This window comes from Rhinoderma darwinii, chromosome 2, assembly GCF_050947455.1.
Source record: "Rhinoderma darwinii isolate aRhiDar2 chromosome 2, aRhiDar2.hap1, whole genome shotgun sequence".
Taxonomy (NCBI): Eukaryota; Metazoa; Chordata; class Amphibia; order Anura; family Rhinodermatidae; genus Rhinoderma; species Rhinoderma darwinii.
In genome coordinates, this window is record NC_134688.1 from 188,373,649 (window position 1) to 188,390,450 (window position 16,802).

A 16,802-nucleotide genomic window follows, 5' to 3' on the forward strand; every position below is an offset into this window, starting at 1 on the left:
TTAGCGACGGGGCGAGCGACCAACCGAACTCAGCCATTCATCTGCCTCAGCCGGATCAGTGAAGAAGATCGTTTTCTCTTGATGGACGACTCTCAATCTTGCTGGGAACGCCATTGAGTAAGATATTTGTAGGTCCCGGAGTCTCCTCTTGACTTGCACGAAGGAGGCCCTCATTTTCTGTAATGCAGCTGAAAAATCTGGAAAGAGTAGTATGGTGGCATTCTGAAAACAAATCTCTCCGTGCTTGCGCGCAGCCTGTAGAATGGCATCTCGATCTCTGCTGCTGAGTAGACGAGCTATCATGGGTCTCGATGGAGCTCCATGGGGTGGTGGTCTGCCCGGCACGCGGTGCGCTCTTTCAATAGTGTAGGAAGAAGACAAAATGGCGTCCGGTAATATTTCCTTAAACCAGGCCTCCATGAATGTGCAGGGGTCACGTCCCTCACTACGCTCGGGTAGCCCCAGGATTCTTATATTATTGCGACGAAGGCGGTTTTCCAAGTCGTCTGCCCGTTGCGCCCATTGGCCAGCCACCTTATCCAGCTGAATCAATTTAGTGATCTGCGGTGCCACTCTGCCTTCAAGTCCTGAGATTCTATCTTCTGTCTCTCTCACTCTTTCCCTTAAATTCTGCAAATCTTGTCTCAGAAGACCCACATCCGACTTTACCTCTGCAATCCTGCCAGTCAAGGAAGATGTGGATAATTGAATCGCATCCAGCAATCTGGAAGACACTTGTGCCAAAGTAAGCTCTGTTTCAGGAGCTGGGGGAGGTTCAGGCTGTTCCTGCTCTGAGGAGGGAGACAGTGAAGATGCAGATGCGCCGGCGCCATCTTGTGGAACGGCCCTAGCGTATTCCTTCAGCCGTTCAGCCGCCAAGGATTGCCTGGTTCGGTTCATGACAGCGTATCCTCTTCGGTAAGTATGCAGGTCGGTTTTGGTAGAAGTTATAGCGGTATTTCAGCAGGATAAATAGAGGAAAACCTTAGCTGGGTACGGAGCACTTAAAGCATGCGACCGCTCATGTCCGTCGTTGGCCACGCCCCCCCAAAAAGGAAAAGATTAATATGGGCAAAAGCACACCGACATTGGACAGAGGAAGATTGGAAAAAAGTGTTATGGACAGACGAATCGCAGTTTGAGGTGTTTGGATTACACAGAAGAACATTTGTGAGACGCAGAACAACTGAAAAGATGCTGGAAGAGTGCCTGACGCCATCTGTCAAGCATGGTGGAGGTAATGTGATGGTCTGGGGTTGCTTAATGCTGGTAAAGTGGGAGATTTGTACAAGGTAAAAGGGATTTTGAATAAGGAAGGCTATCACTCCATTTTGCAACGCCATTCCATACCCTGTGGACAGCGCTTGATTGGAGCCAATTTCATCCTACAACAGGACAATGACACAAAGCACACCTCCAAATTATGCAAGAACTACTTAGGGAAGAAGCAGGCAGCTGGTATTCTATCTGTAATGGAGTGGCCAGCGCAGTCACCAGATCTCAACCCCATAGAGCTATTGTGGGAGCAGCAAGAAGTGACCATCAAGCCAATCCAACTTGTGGGAGGGGCTTCTGGAAGCATGGGGTGAATTTTGTCCCGATTACCTCAGCAAATTAACAGCTAGAATGCCAAAGGTCTGCAATGCTGTAATTGCTTCAAATGGAGCATTCTTTGACGAAAACAAAGTTTGAAGGAAAAAATTATTTGAAATAAAAATCATTATTTCTAACCTTGTCAATGTCTTGACTATATTTTCTAGTCATTTTGCAACTCATTTGATAAATATAAGTGTGAGTTTTCATGGAAAACACAAAATTGTCTGGGTGACCCCAAACTTTTGAACGGTAGTGTAGGTAACCTGTAATTTACAACGCGTGGTGAACGCTGTATAAAAGAAAAACGAAATGATGCCAGAATTGTGTTTTTGTTTTTTTTTTTTGTTTTTTTTTTGGTTGCCTGGCCTCCCAAAAAGTAGGATAACAGGTGATCAAAAAGTCACATATACCCCAAAATGGTACCAATAATAACTACAGCTCGTCCCGCAAAAAAAAAGCCCTCATACCACTACGTCTATGAAAAAATAAAATTAGTTAAGGTTGCAATAAGTCAGGAAATAAAAAATATGCAGTTGTGCAGCTCGAGGGGAACATTTCTTCTGTTTCAAGAGGCGATTTTTATCAAGGCCCTAAAATTATGGAGCCAGGAAAGGGAGGGCCCAAACATATACGCTGGAAGCGACGGCACCCTTATTATACCAGGACACTCTTTCCTAGCAAAATTCCCCAAACTGCAAAGGTGCGGAGTGTGGACCAAAAGGGGGATAAGAAAGGACGCCATATATCAGTGCGACACTGGCCTGTGCAGAAAGGTTTGCTTCACAGCGTAACACACATCTATGGATCATTTTGTTTTTTTTACCCCATTATTATACCACCTGATTTATGCCCCTAATATACTCTGCCCAGCTTACATGTAGCCCCACATTATAAACGGAAACACCAGCAATACTCAAACAAATCTACTACCAAGCAAAATCCGCTCTCCAAAAGCCAAATGGTGCTCCCTCCCCTCTGAACCCTACAGCGTGCCCAAACAGCAGTTTCCTTCCACATATATGGCATCGCCATACCCGGGAGAACCCTTTTAACAAATTTTGTGGTGTGTGTCTCCAGTGGCATAAGCTGGGCACGACATATTTGTCACTGAAATGGCATATCTAGGGAAAAATATTAATTTTTTATTTGCAACATCCGAAGCGTATTCATTTATGGAAAAGACGTGTGTGGTGAAAATTCTCACTACACCACTTAATAAATGCCTTGAGGTTTGTATTTTCTAAAATGGGGTCACTTTCTTTTTATTATTTCACATCTGAGCCTCTGCAATTGTGAACCAATACTTTGTAAATTGCCAAATTAGGTCTCAATTTGACATGGTACTCTCTCACTCCTGAGCCTGGTCGAATGTCCAGGCAAAAGATTAGTGTCACATGTAGGGTGTTACTAAAACCGGGAAACACTGCATAATAATTAGAGAGCTGTCTTGTTATGGTGGCACAAGCTGGGCACCCACCACAAATTGGCATATCTATGTAAAAAAATCTCATTTTCACTCTGCAACATCGAGTGCACACTAATTTCTACAAAACACCTGCAGGGTTAACATGCTCCCTACACTCCTAGGTGAATGCATTGAGGGGTGTAGTTTCCAAAATGTGGTCACTTCTGGCGGGGTTTCCACTGTTTTGGTCCCACAGGCGCCCAGAAACCAATCCCGCAAAATCTGCACTCCAAATGGCGCTCCTTCCCTTCTGAGCCCTGCCGTGTGCTCAAACAGCAGATTATGACCACATATGGGGTATTGCTGTACTCGGGAGAAATTGCTTTACAATGTAGGGTTCTTTTTTTCTTTTATTTATTGAGAAAATTAAAAATTTTGCGCTAAAGCTATGTCTTATTGAAGGAAAAGGATTGTTTTTATTTTCACTGCCCAATTCTACTAAAATGCTCACCACACCCCTAGATTAATTCCTCAAGGGGTGTAGTTTCCTAAATGGAGTCACTTTTTGGGCGTTTTCATTGTTTTGTCTCAGGGGCTTTGTAAATGTGACATGGCCTCCACAAATCATTCCTGCTAAATGTGATCTCCAAAAGCCAAATAGCGCTCTTTCCCTTCTAAGCCCTGCCGTGTGTCCAAACAACCGTTTATGACCACACGTGTGGTATTGTTTTACTCGGGAGACATTGCTTTACAAATGTTGCAGTGCTTTTTCTCCTTCAGTCCTTGTGGAAATGAGAAAAAAATTAGCTAAACCTACATTTTCTTTGATAAAATGTAGATTTTTATTTTCAGGGCCTACTTCCAATAATTTCTGCAAAAAACCTATGGCGTCAAAACGCTCACTATACCCCAAGGTAATTTCCTCAATGGGTGTAGTTTCCAAAATGGGGTAACTTGTGTGGGGGGTTTCCGCTATTTTGTCCGCGCATGGGATTTGCAAAGGTGACATTGCCTCCGCAAACCATTCATGCTAAATTTGAGCTCCATAAGCCAAATGGTGCTCCATCCCTTCTAAGCCCTGCCGTGTGTCCAAACAGCCGTTTATTACCACATGTGGAGTATTCTTTTACTTGAGAGAGATTGCTTTACAAATTTTGTGGTGCTTTTTCTCCTCTAGTCCTTGTGGAAATGTGAAAAATAAAAATTGTTAAACCTACATGTTCTTTGAAAAAATGTAGATTTTAATTTTCAGAGCCTACTTCCAATAATTTCTGTAAAAAACCTGTGCGGTCTAAATGCTCACTATACCCATAGATAATTTCCTTGAGGTGTGTAGTCTCCCAAATGGGGTCAATTTTGGGGGATTGCCACTGTTTTGGCACTGCAAGAGCCCTTCAAACCTGACATGGTGCCTAAAATATATACTAATAAAAATAAGGCCCCAAAATCCACTAGGTGCTTCAGTCCAGTAGCACACTAGGGCCACGTGGGATATTTATAAAAGCTGCAGAATCTGGGCAATAAATCTTGAGTTGCATTTTTCTGGTAAAACTTTCTGTGTTACAAAAAAAAATGGATTAAAAATTAATTTCTGCATAAAAAAAACGAAATTTGTAAATTTCACTTCTACATTGCTTTAATTCCTGTGAATCGTCTAAAGGGTTAAGAAACTTTCTAAATGCTGTTTTGAATACTTTGAGGGGTGCAGTTTTTAAAATGGGGTGACTTATTGGGGGTTTCTAATATATAAGGCCCTCAAAGCCACTTCACAACTGAACTGGCCCCTGCAAAAATAGCCTTTTGACATTTTCTTGAAAATGTGAGAAATTGCTGCTAAAGTTCTAAGCCTTGTAATGTCCTAGAAAAATAAAAGGATGTTCAAAAAAAACAATGCCAAACTAAAGTAGACATATGGGGGATGCTAATTAGCAACAATTTTGTGCGGTATAACTAACTGCCTGTCTTACAAGCAGATACATTTACATTGAGAAAAATACAAATTTTTGCAGTTTTTCACTAAAATTTGGTGTTTTTCACAGTTGAAGGGAATGTGTCGCTAGAATTTTTATTTTTTTTCAGTTAAACAATTAGTATTTGTGTGATTACACAGTTTTATTTTTTTTAATTTTTTCACAAGTCCGGAAATATTATAAATTAGATTCTAATTTATATCATTTCCATGTGCTGGCCACTAGAGGGAGCAGTTCCAAAAATTGCAGCATAGTCACCGTGGTAAAGAAAACTCATTGATTTATGCTGCAAATTTGGAGTGAACACACTCTCCTCTAGTGTCCTCACACAATCCCACCTCCCTTTTGGCTAGTGCCAGGAGAAGGAGGGGTTTGAATGTCTTCAAACCGCCTACACTGTGTGCTGCCATTTTATGAGCGACTGTACTGTGTACGAGGATTAGATAGTGCTCAGCAGACCATATCACACAAGAACATAATACATGAACATAAATTACCTGCTCCTGCCGCCACCTCCGCTGGTCTACGCTCCTTTTCCTTGCGCCTTCGCTTCGTTGAATATATGGCCGGAAGCTGCGGCCGGAAGTCGTCATCTTACTGTCCGGCAGCGGCTTCCGGTCTACATGAAAATGGCGCCGAATTTCGCTCTACGAACGAGCTTCTTTTTGGTCTGTGTTTCAGCGGCGCATGCGCCGTTCCCACACAGACGGCGTACGCTTCTGAGAATGGAACGGTTCCCGTTCGCATTCTCTATGGGGTTTTATGTGCCGTATAGGATCTCTGTATGTGTCGTTAATCGACACATACAGAGATGAAAAAAAAATGGCAGCCCCCATAGAGAATTAAAAGTTTGAATACAGTAAAAAGTAGAAAGTCACAACACTAATAAATAACATTTTTGTTTTTTATTAATAGCAATATAATTCAAAACAAAAAAATCATGACACCTTCCCTTTTAAATACTGAACGTATCGAGCAAATTTTGCCAGTAACAAAGTCCAATGTGCCACAAGAAAACAATCTCCGAATCGCTTGGATAGGTTAAAGCATTCCGACGTTATTACCACATAATATGAAACATGACAGATTTGAAAAATGAGGCTCTGTCAGGAAGGTCAAAAGTGGCTAAAGAGGGAAGGGGTTAATAATTGGTTACAAGCGTTTTGTATATTCGCTTCAGTATTAGGCGATGGTCATCCTGAGTTTTGTACAGGGGTTTTTTAGCACCTTGACATTATTTTAGAAGCTTATAGAAAATCTGGTGGTTTTGCATGGTATAACTATGATGAAATGTTTAGTCAAAAATTGGCGGTACACCCCAGAATTAAATGGGGAGTTAAAGACGTAGGATTGTGGATAAATGTAATGTTGCCTCAGAGAGCATCGGTTATTAAACAAACTACCCCTCTGCATGGTACTATGCGAAATGGTGTCTGTTTTGCTTACAATGAATCATCTTGTAAATGGTTGAATAATTGCACACACAAACAAGAGTGCTCCTTTTGTGGGGGCACTCACCCAATGTCAAGATGTTTTAAGAAAAACAGTCAATCGAACCAACAGCAGTTTAATACAAAGGAGCAGTTATCTAAAAGCACTGACTCCAGTAAGATTGGAAAGAATTCTCCCATGGTTGAACGTTACCACGACAAGGAGAAAGCTGATTTTGATTTATTTTGGCTTTTTTGAAGGTTTCAAAGTACCTGAATTTTGTGGTGAAAGTTGTTATTGGGTAGATAACCTAAAATCAATTGATATACATATAGATATCGTAAGGTTAAAATTACAAAAAGAATTAGGGCGGGTTCACACATGGCGGATTTTCACTTAAATTCCGCTGCGGACACTCCGCAGCGTTAATCCGCAGCGGAGCCGTTTCTCCATTGACTTTCACTTTAATTTCGCAGTGTTCGTTTACACGATGCGTACAATTCCGCTGCGGAGCATAGGCTGCGGAGCGGAATGTGGTGTCCGCAGCATGCTCTGTCTGTTGCGGAGCAGTGGCGGACTGGTTGCGGACTCATGGCGGAATTTCTCCATTGACTTCAATGGAGATTCTAAGTTCCGCAATGAAGTCCGCAGCTGTCATGCACATGTTATGTGTGGTGCGGAGCGTATTGGTTTTTTAACATGACATTTCTTCATTCTGGCTGGACCTATGTATTTCTAGGTCTACAGCCAGACTGAGGAAGTCAATGGGGCTCCCGTAATGACGGGAGCGTTGCTAGGAGACGTCAGTAAATAGTCACTGTCCAGGGTGCTGAAAGAGTTAAGCGATCGGCAGTAACTGTTTCTGCACCCGGGACAGTGACTACCGATCCCAATATACATGTATCTGTAAAAAAACATATAAGTTCATACTTACCGAGAACTCCCTGTTTCTGTCTCCAGTCCGGCCTCCCAGGATGACGTTTCAGTGGAAGTGACGGCTGCAGCCAATCACAGGCCAAGCACAGGCTGCAGCGGTCACATGGACTGGCGCGTCATCCAGGGAGGTCGGGCTGGATGCCGAAGGAGGGACGCGTCATCAAGACAACGGGCGGTAAGTATGAATTTCTTTTACTTTCACTAGGGAAAGTGCTGTCCCTTCTCTCTATCCTGCACTGATAGGGAGAAGGGAAGCACTTTTCCTGCAGTCCGCAGCGGCCAGTCCGCATCAATTTTCTGCACATTTTGTGCAGATCCGCAGCCGTAATCCGCAACCCGGATTAGGTGCGGCATTGATGCGGACAGTTGCGGAGGAATTCCGCCATGTGTGGTCATGCCCTTAGACTTAAAGAGGCTCTGTCACCAGATTTTGCAACCCCTATCTCCTATTGCAGCAGATCGGCGCTGCAATGTAGAAAAGAGTAATGGTTTTTTTTTGTTTTTTTTTTAAAAACGAGCATTTTTGGCCAAGTTATGACCATTTTTATATTTATGCAAATGAGGCTTTCTAAAGTACAACTGGGCGTGTTGAAAAGTAAAAGTACAACTGGGCGTGTATTATGTGCGTACATCTGGGCGTTTTTACTTCATTTACTAGCTGGGCTTTCTGACGAGAAGTATCATCCACTTCTCTTCACAACGCCCAGCTTCTGGCAGTGCAGACACACAGCGTGTTCTCGAGAGATCACGCTGTGACGTCACTCACTTCCTGTCCCAGGTCCTGCATCGTGTCGGACGAGCGAGGGCACATCGGCACCAGAGGCTACATTTGATTCTGCAGCAGCATCGGCGTTTGCAGGTAAGTCGATGTAGCTACTTACCTGCAAACGCTGATGCTGCTGCAGAATCAACTGTAGGCTCTGTTGCCTATGTGTCCTCGCTCGTCCGACACGATGCAGGACCTGGGGCAGGAACTGAGTGACGTCACAGCGTGATCTCTCGAGAACACGCTGTGTGTCTGCACTGCCAGAAGCTGGTCGTTGTGTAGAGAAGTGGATGATACTTCTATACACAACGCCCAGCTAGTAAAATAAGTAAAAACGCCCAGATGTACGCACACAATACACGCCCAGTTGTACTTTTACTTTAAACACGCCCAGTTGTACTTTAGAAAGCCTCATTTGCATAAATATAAAAATGGTCATAACTTGGCCAAAAATGCTCGTTTTAAAAACAAAACAAAACGTTACTGTTATCTACATTGCAGCGCCGATCTGCTGCAATAGGAGATAGCAAACGAAGGAAGAAAAAAGGAGGATCCTATAGGGCGCTGCTGCGTGGTTGTGGTGGAAAGTCAATGAAAAAATAGAAGATATATAATAATTATATAATAATTATTTATTGAACAATAGATGGCTACGCGTTTCAACACTGAACTAGTGTCTTCCTCAGGCCATTAAAAACATATACAAAGGGGTTCCTTATATACCTATAGATATTAGACAAACAAGAGTCAGAGGTGGGAGAGGTCAGGAAGTTAATTAAAACGTCATGATTAACAGCTGTATCAAAGGGCTAACTTAGAAAAAATCATTAGCACATAAAATAACACTTGCACAGGGGAAAGAAAAAAAGCGGGAAGCATACCCGTATTAATTTCATAGAATAAATGAATGAATTAATACATAAATAAATGTTGAATCCATCATACACAACATTGAAATAGTGTATAGACAAATATACATGTAAAAATATCATTAAAAACAAAGAATGCATTACATTAAATAATGAATTGACAGAAAAATAAATATATATATATGAGCGCGTATAGTTTGATGCAGTAAATGTTTTTTAGTGTCTCTAATATTATTGTTAGATGATGTAAACAATAATAAAGAAAATAAAATATATAAAAATATATATTTTAAAAACCATCCGATGTATAAAACCGGTGTACAGAAACGCAAAGTGTCAATAGTCGCCAAATCAGCTTTACATACGATTTTATAATCAGAAAAAAACACAATAATGGTTAACCATTATTATGTGACAAAACGAAAAGGTAGGGACTATAAGTATAAACAGAATTTAACAAATATATATATATTAGAAAAAATAAACACCTAAGGGAATAAATAGATATTTTTTCTAGAACACATACATAAAACATAAAAGCCGCAATGGTTTGATAATAAGGACAGTTCACATTACTAACCCAATTGGTAGCATGCAAACCGACCCATTCGTGTAAATCATAAGTCATTAATATTTGAAATATTACTGCAGAAATATCTGTCACTTACGCAGCAGAAATTTAGAATGTCAGACACAAGCGCTAAAATGTGCCGTATTAAAACGGCATTTATACATAGCAGTGTTGAGACAGCTTAGCGGCTTTGCACCGTGCTCCCTTAATCAGATTAGTCGGGAAATTCTTTTCCCTAAATCTTTTTTCAAGGACCGTACATTCTCTATTAAAATCACTGTCCTTGGTGCAATTTTTCCTAACCCTTCGGAATTGTCCGAAGGGCACATTTTTTATCCAAGGGGGATAGTGCGCACTTTTAAAATCTAAATAACTATTAACATCAACTGACTTAAAATGTGTTTTGGTGTTAAAAACATGGTTAGTAAGGTCATAACTGATTGTTAGATCTAAAAAGTCAATTGATGTTACGGAAAAGGTGTGTGTGAAAGATAATCCAAAATTATTATCATTTAAAATCTCCATAAATTTAAAAGCCCCATTCTTATCACCTTTCCAAATAAAAAAAATAATTAATTTTATATAGATATTTATATTTAATCTTATTATTATAGGTTACAAAGGTTATTGATTCGATATACATTTGTTTTACATGAATAGATTTAACGTTGACCCCTTAAACGTGTCCCCTTTGAATTTGAACACTGGCCCTGGGGATTCTGTAATATTGTTGACGATCCTCTTGGTTGCTTAACTACGGAGATAATATCACATACTATTTTAATAACCCGTTAATTCTTGTTGGTTAATCGAAAATTCATTGTTTGTTTGCCCTTAAATAACTATTTTTCTAAAAATTTGCCCTTCATTAATTGCCCTTTGTGACTTTGTTGACTACTATATTTAATATTTTCAAATTATGGGTGGACAATATAAGACATCCATAAATACCGTTAAATATGGCTGACTATGTGTCATCTATTTATTCTTTTTTTCTTTTTATATTTATATTTTAAACACAAATATTATGTATTATACTAGGATCATTTTTTAATAATCTGATTATTTCCTTTGTTGCTTATAGTTATATTGTTTACTCCTTCTAATATTTTGCACTTCGCTGATAGCTTTTTGTGATTCTGTTACTAATAAAAGATTGGCATTTTGTCAATCTTTCTTTATCTTTGTCACTTTGACAACACTGCTATGTATAAATGCCGTTTTAATACGGCACATTTTAGCGCTTGTGTCTGACATTCTAAATTTCTGCTGCGTAAGTGACAGATATTTCTGCAGTAATATTTCAAATATTAATGACTTATGATTTACACGAATGGGTCGGTTTGCATGCTACCAATGGGGTTAGTAATGTGAACTGTCCTTATTATCAAACCATTGCGGCTTTTATGTATGTGTTCTAGAAAAAATATCTATTTATTCCCTTAGGTGTTTATTTTTTCTAATATATATATATATTTGTTAAATTCTGTTTATACTTATAGTCCCTACCTTTTCGTTTTGTCACATAATAATGGTTAACCATTATTGTGTTTTTTTCTGATTATAAAATCGTATGTAAAGCTGATTTGGCTACTATTGACACTTTGCGTTTCTGTACACCGGTTTTATACATCGGATGGTTTTTAAAATATATATTTTTATATATTTTATTTTCTTTATTATTGTTTACATCATCTAACAATAATATTAGAGACACTAAAAAACATTTACTGCATCAAACTATACGCGCTCATATATATATATTTATTTTTCTGTCAATTCATTATTTAATGTAATGCATTCTTTGTTTTTAATGATATTTTTACATGTATATTTGTCTATACACTATTTCAATGTTGTGTATGATGGATTCAACATTTATTTATGTATTAATTCATTCATTTATTCTATGAAATTAATACGGGTATGCTTCCCGCTTTTTTTCTTTCCCCTGTGCAAGTGTTATTTTATGTGCTAATGATTTTTTCTAAGTTAGCCCTTTGATACAGCTGTTAATCATGACGTTCTAATTAACTTCCTGACCTCTCCCACCTCTGACTCTTGTTTGTCTAATATCTATAGGTATATAAGGAACCCCTTTGTATATGTTTTTAATGGCCTGAGGAAGACACTAGTTCAGTGTTGAAACGCGTAGCCATCTATTGTTCAATAAATAATTATTATATAATTATTATATATCTTCTATTTTTTCATTGACTTTCCACCACAACCACGCAGCAGCGCCCTATAGGATCCTCCTTTTTTCTTCCTTCGTTTGCTTCAATTAGCGGTGACCATTCGTTTTCACCGGTTTTGGATCCTGGCAGCAGCACAGTGGAGTTATATATTGCCTTTACCTACTACCACGTGGTGAGCATATTAACTACGTTCTACATTTATTTTTAGTCTGATTGACCTGCACTATGTGGCGCCGTGCCTTTTGCTTCTTTATTTAGCAATAGGAGATAGGGGTTGCAAAATCTGGTGACAGAGCCTCTTTAAGAAGAATAGCGGGTACTTTTTTTTTTACATCCGCCTTTTGTTAATTTTAGATTATCTCCGTTGGGCATAATTCCAAAAAATGATGTAGGTGATTTTAGATTAATCCACCATTTATCATACCCTATGAAGGCTTCTCTTAATGATGAGATTGATAAATCCTTTTCTACGGTAGAATATGCTTAGTTCGATCAAGCAATACGTTTATTACGAGAATGTGGTCATAGAGCTTTATCAGCGAAAGCCGACATCAAATCTGCTTTTAGGCTATTGCCTGTAAACCCGAAAGGTTTTTGGGTTTTCAGTTTGAGAATACATTTTATTTTGATAAATGCCTCCCTATGGGATTTTCTATGTTGTGCAGGTATTTTGAAGCTTTCGAGTATTTTGCATTGGGTTATTAAATCGGAAGTTTTGGAAGGAAAAATTTTACTTTATCTGGATGACTTCCTGTTTATTGTTAGTTCTGGTTCTAGTTCTTGTTGGTCGTTATTAAATAAGTTTTTTTAAATTTCTGAGTTATTTGGTGTTCCGATTGCTAAAGAAAAAAACTGTGTTTCCTTGTTTATCTTTAGAGTTTTTAGGTATTATTGATTCAGACAGAATGGAATTTAGATTACCTGCTGAAAAATTGTATGAAATGAGATCTTTATCTATAATGATGGTAAAAAAGAAAACCACATCAAAAGACATGCAAACTTTATTAGGATTATTACATTTCTCTAGCAGGGTTATTCCTATGGGTCGAGGCTTTTCTCCTGGTTCTCTCATTCGAATTAGGGTATGTGCACACACACTAATTACGTCCGTAATTGACGGACGTATTTCGGCCGCAAGTCCCGGACCGAACACAGTGCAGGGAGCCAGGCTCCTAGCATCATACTTATGTACGATGCTAGGAGCCCCTGCCTCTCCGTGGAACTACTGTCCCGTACTGTAATCATGTTTTCAGTACGGGACAGTTGTCCTGCAGCGAGGCAGGGACTCCTAGCATCGTACATAAGTATGATGCTAGGAGCCCGGCTCCCTGCACTGTGTTTGGTCCGGTACTTGCGGCCGAAATACGTCCGTCAATTACGGACGTAATTAGTGTGTGTGCACATACCCTTACTCAGCAGTTGCGTGATGATTTAGATCTATGTTCTGAATTTCTGTTTCATTTTAATGGTCCTAGTTGTTGGCAGCATGATTTTCAGGACACTGATAGTTTTTCTCTGTTTACTGACACTGCTGGTAGTGTAGGTTATGGTGCCTTCTGGAACAACAAGTGGTCAGATGAGCAATGGCCTTCCTCTTGGTCAAGCAATGGTATTACAAATAATCTAGTCTGTCTTGAATTATTCCTGGTAATTGTTGCTATTGTTTTATGGGGATCTCATTTTCGGAATAGACGAATTTTGCTTTTCAGATAATAAAGGTGTATGCTTCGCAATTAATACTCTTTCTTCGAAATCTGATCTAGTAGTAAGTTATTGAGACATTTAGTTTTATGTTGTATGCATTTTAATATCTGGTTGAAAGCGAATTATATAGAAGGTAAAAATAATATTTTAGCAGATTGTTTGTTTGTCTCCGTTCTCAGTGGGTGAGATTTCGGGAATTTGCTCCAGATGCGGATTTAATCGGAATGGAACGTCCAGCACATTTATGGGACTTGATTTGGGACTAGTGACGCAGAATATCCGATCCACAGTGGCTCCTAGAACATGGGCTGATTATTCAGCTGCATGGAAGGAATGGATTGAATTTTGTTCAATTTTTGAATGCTGATAACCTGAGTAGTGCTGTTTGTTTTGGATTATTATTTATTTCTGATTTCATATATAAAGGAGTTTCTGCTTCTTCCATATCAAAAACTTTAGCCAGTATTTCCTTTTTCTTGAAATTAGTTGGGAATCCAAGCCTTTTCTACCCTTTTTCCTATTAAACAAATGTTAAAAGGCTATCGTAAATCTTTTCATCATCCTGATGGGAGAAGGCCTATTTCTTTTGAGTTGCTAGGTCAACTTTGGACAATTTTGGACAAGGTTTGTTTGAATAGTTTGAGTTAATGTTATTTCGTTCAGTTTTTTTGTTGATTTCTTTGCAGCTTTAAGAATTGGAGAGTTAGTTGCTGCCAGTAAGTTAGTTCATTCGGGTTTAGATGTTAGTAGAGATGAGCGAACTTTTCAAAAGTTCGGTTCGGCTAGTTCGCCGAATTTCACAAAAAAGTTCGATTCGGACCGAACTAGTTCGGACCGAACCTGTCACTTCCGTGCGCCGAGCATGCTACTGTCCAGGGTGCTGATAGAGTTAATGGGCTGCACTAACTCTTTCAGCAACCTTCACAGTACATGCTCGGCGCGCGGAAAATAAAATTTTAATGTAATAAAAAAATAATATGTTCGTACTTACTTTCCTCCTGTCCGGCCTCCAGCGATGACGTTTCATCCCTTTCGCCGCTGCAGCCAATCACAGGCTGTAGTGGCGGTCACGCACGTCAGGATGACGCTTCATCCCACGTGACCGTCTCTGCAGCCAATCACAGGCTGCAGCGGCGACATGGATGAAACGTCATCGCTGGAGGCCGGACAGGAGGAAAGTAAGTATGAACGTATTATTTATTTTTTTGGGCATGTATGTATGTTGTCATGTATGTATGTATGTATATATGTGCATGTATGTATGTTGTCATGTATGTATGTTGTCATGTATGTATGAATATATGTGCATGTATGTTTGCATGTATGTATATATGTTCATGTTTGTATGTATATTTGCATGTATGTTTGCATGTTTGCATGTATGTATGTTACCATGTATGTATGTTGGCATGTATGTATATATGTGCATGTGTGTATGTATATTTGCATGTATATATTTGTATGTATGTTTGCATGTATGTATGTTTGCATGTATGTTTGCATGTATGAATGTATGTATATATGTGCATGTATGTATATATGTGCATGTATGTATATATGTGCATGTATGTATATATGTGCATGTTTGTATGTATATTTGCATGTATGTATGTCGTCATGTATGTATGTCGTCATGTATGTATGTCGTCATGTATGTATGTCGGCATGTATGTATGTCGGCATGTATGTGTGTCGGCATGTATGTGTGTTGGCATGTTTGTGTGTTGGCATGTATGTTTATATATGTGCATGTATGTAATTATGTTTGCATGTATTTATGTTTGCATGTATATTTGTGCATGCTTGTATATATGTATGTATGTATCTTTGCATGTTTGTTTGTATGTATGTATGTTTTCGTGTGTGTGTGTGCGTGTGCATGTATGTATGATAGTTTGCATGTATGTATGATAGTTTGTATGTATGTATGTATATATATATATATATGTGTGTGTATGTTTGCATGTATATATGTATGTATGTATGTATGTATGTATGTTTGTATATATGTATGTTTGTTTGTATATATGTCTGTATGGCCATGTATGATACTGTCTGCTGCCGCCCTGTATCTAAGTCAACTTCGCGGCAGGCTTCTATACATGGTATAACAGTCAGTATCACACATTAAACTGAATCTAAGCCTACGACATGTTTTATTTGATTTTTTTTACAGGTTTGGTGTTTGGACTACGTCGGTTTCGAGGACTACTTCGATGACAGTTTTTTTTTCTACAATAAAATGGTTAATGAGGGTTGTGTTGGGGGTGCTTTATTTCAATAAAATATTTTATCTATATCTTTGTCTTTTTCTTTTCAAATTTTATTACTACCACTTTAGTAATGGCCGCTGTCTGAGTGACAACATCCATTACTAGGGCGAGGCTTAGTGTTAGCTGGTGCAGAGGCTAACACTAACCACCATTATTACCCCGGTACCCACCACCACCAGGGGTGCCGGGAAGAGCCAAGTACGATCCAGTACCCGACCATCTGTTGTGATGGTCGGGCTCTGGGGCGGCTGCAGGCTGGTATTATGAGGCTGGGAAGGGCCAAAAACAGTGGACCTTCCCACCCTTGTAATGCTCGGCTGCTGCTGCTGTGTTGTATCTGGCTGGTTATAAAAGTGGGGGGGACCCCATGTCATTTTTTTAATTATTATTTTTTTTAAAAAAAAGACATGGGGTTCCACCCAATTTATCATAACCAGCCACATACAACACAGTGTTATTAGCCTGGGAATGGACAAAACCAGTGGCCCTTCCCACCCATGTAATGCCAGACTGCTGCGGCCTTGTATATGGCTGGTTATTAAAAATATGGGGGACCCAACGTCTATTGTTAAATTAAAAAAAAAAAAACGACGTGGGGTCCCCCCCATTTTTATAACCAGCCCGATACAACACAGCAGCAGCAGCCTAGCATTACAAGGGTGGGAAGGTCCACTGTTTTTGGCCCTTCTCAGCCTCATAATACCAGCTAACGGCCGCCCCAGTACCCGACCATCACAACAGATGGTCGGGTACTGGATCGTACCAAGCTCTTCCCAAAATACCCTGGTGGTGGTGGGTACCGGGGTAATAATGGGTGGTTAGTGCTAGCCTCTGCACCGGCTAACACTAAGTACCGCCTTAATAATGGACGCTGTCAATCAGCCAACTGCCATTATCTAGGCACTAATAAAGTTTAAAAAAAAACACAGATAATTCTTTTTTTATTGAAATAAGAAATCCCCAACAAAACCCTCGTTAACCATTTTATTAAAATTTGAAAAAACGTAGATCTACGCAGTAGTCCAACGAATCGAAGACGTAGTCCAATCGGTACATCAAAATCTGCAACAACATAAAAAAACT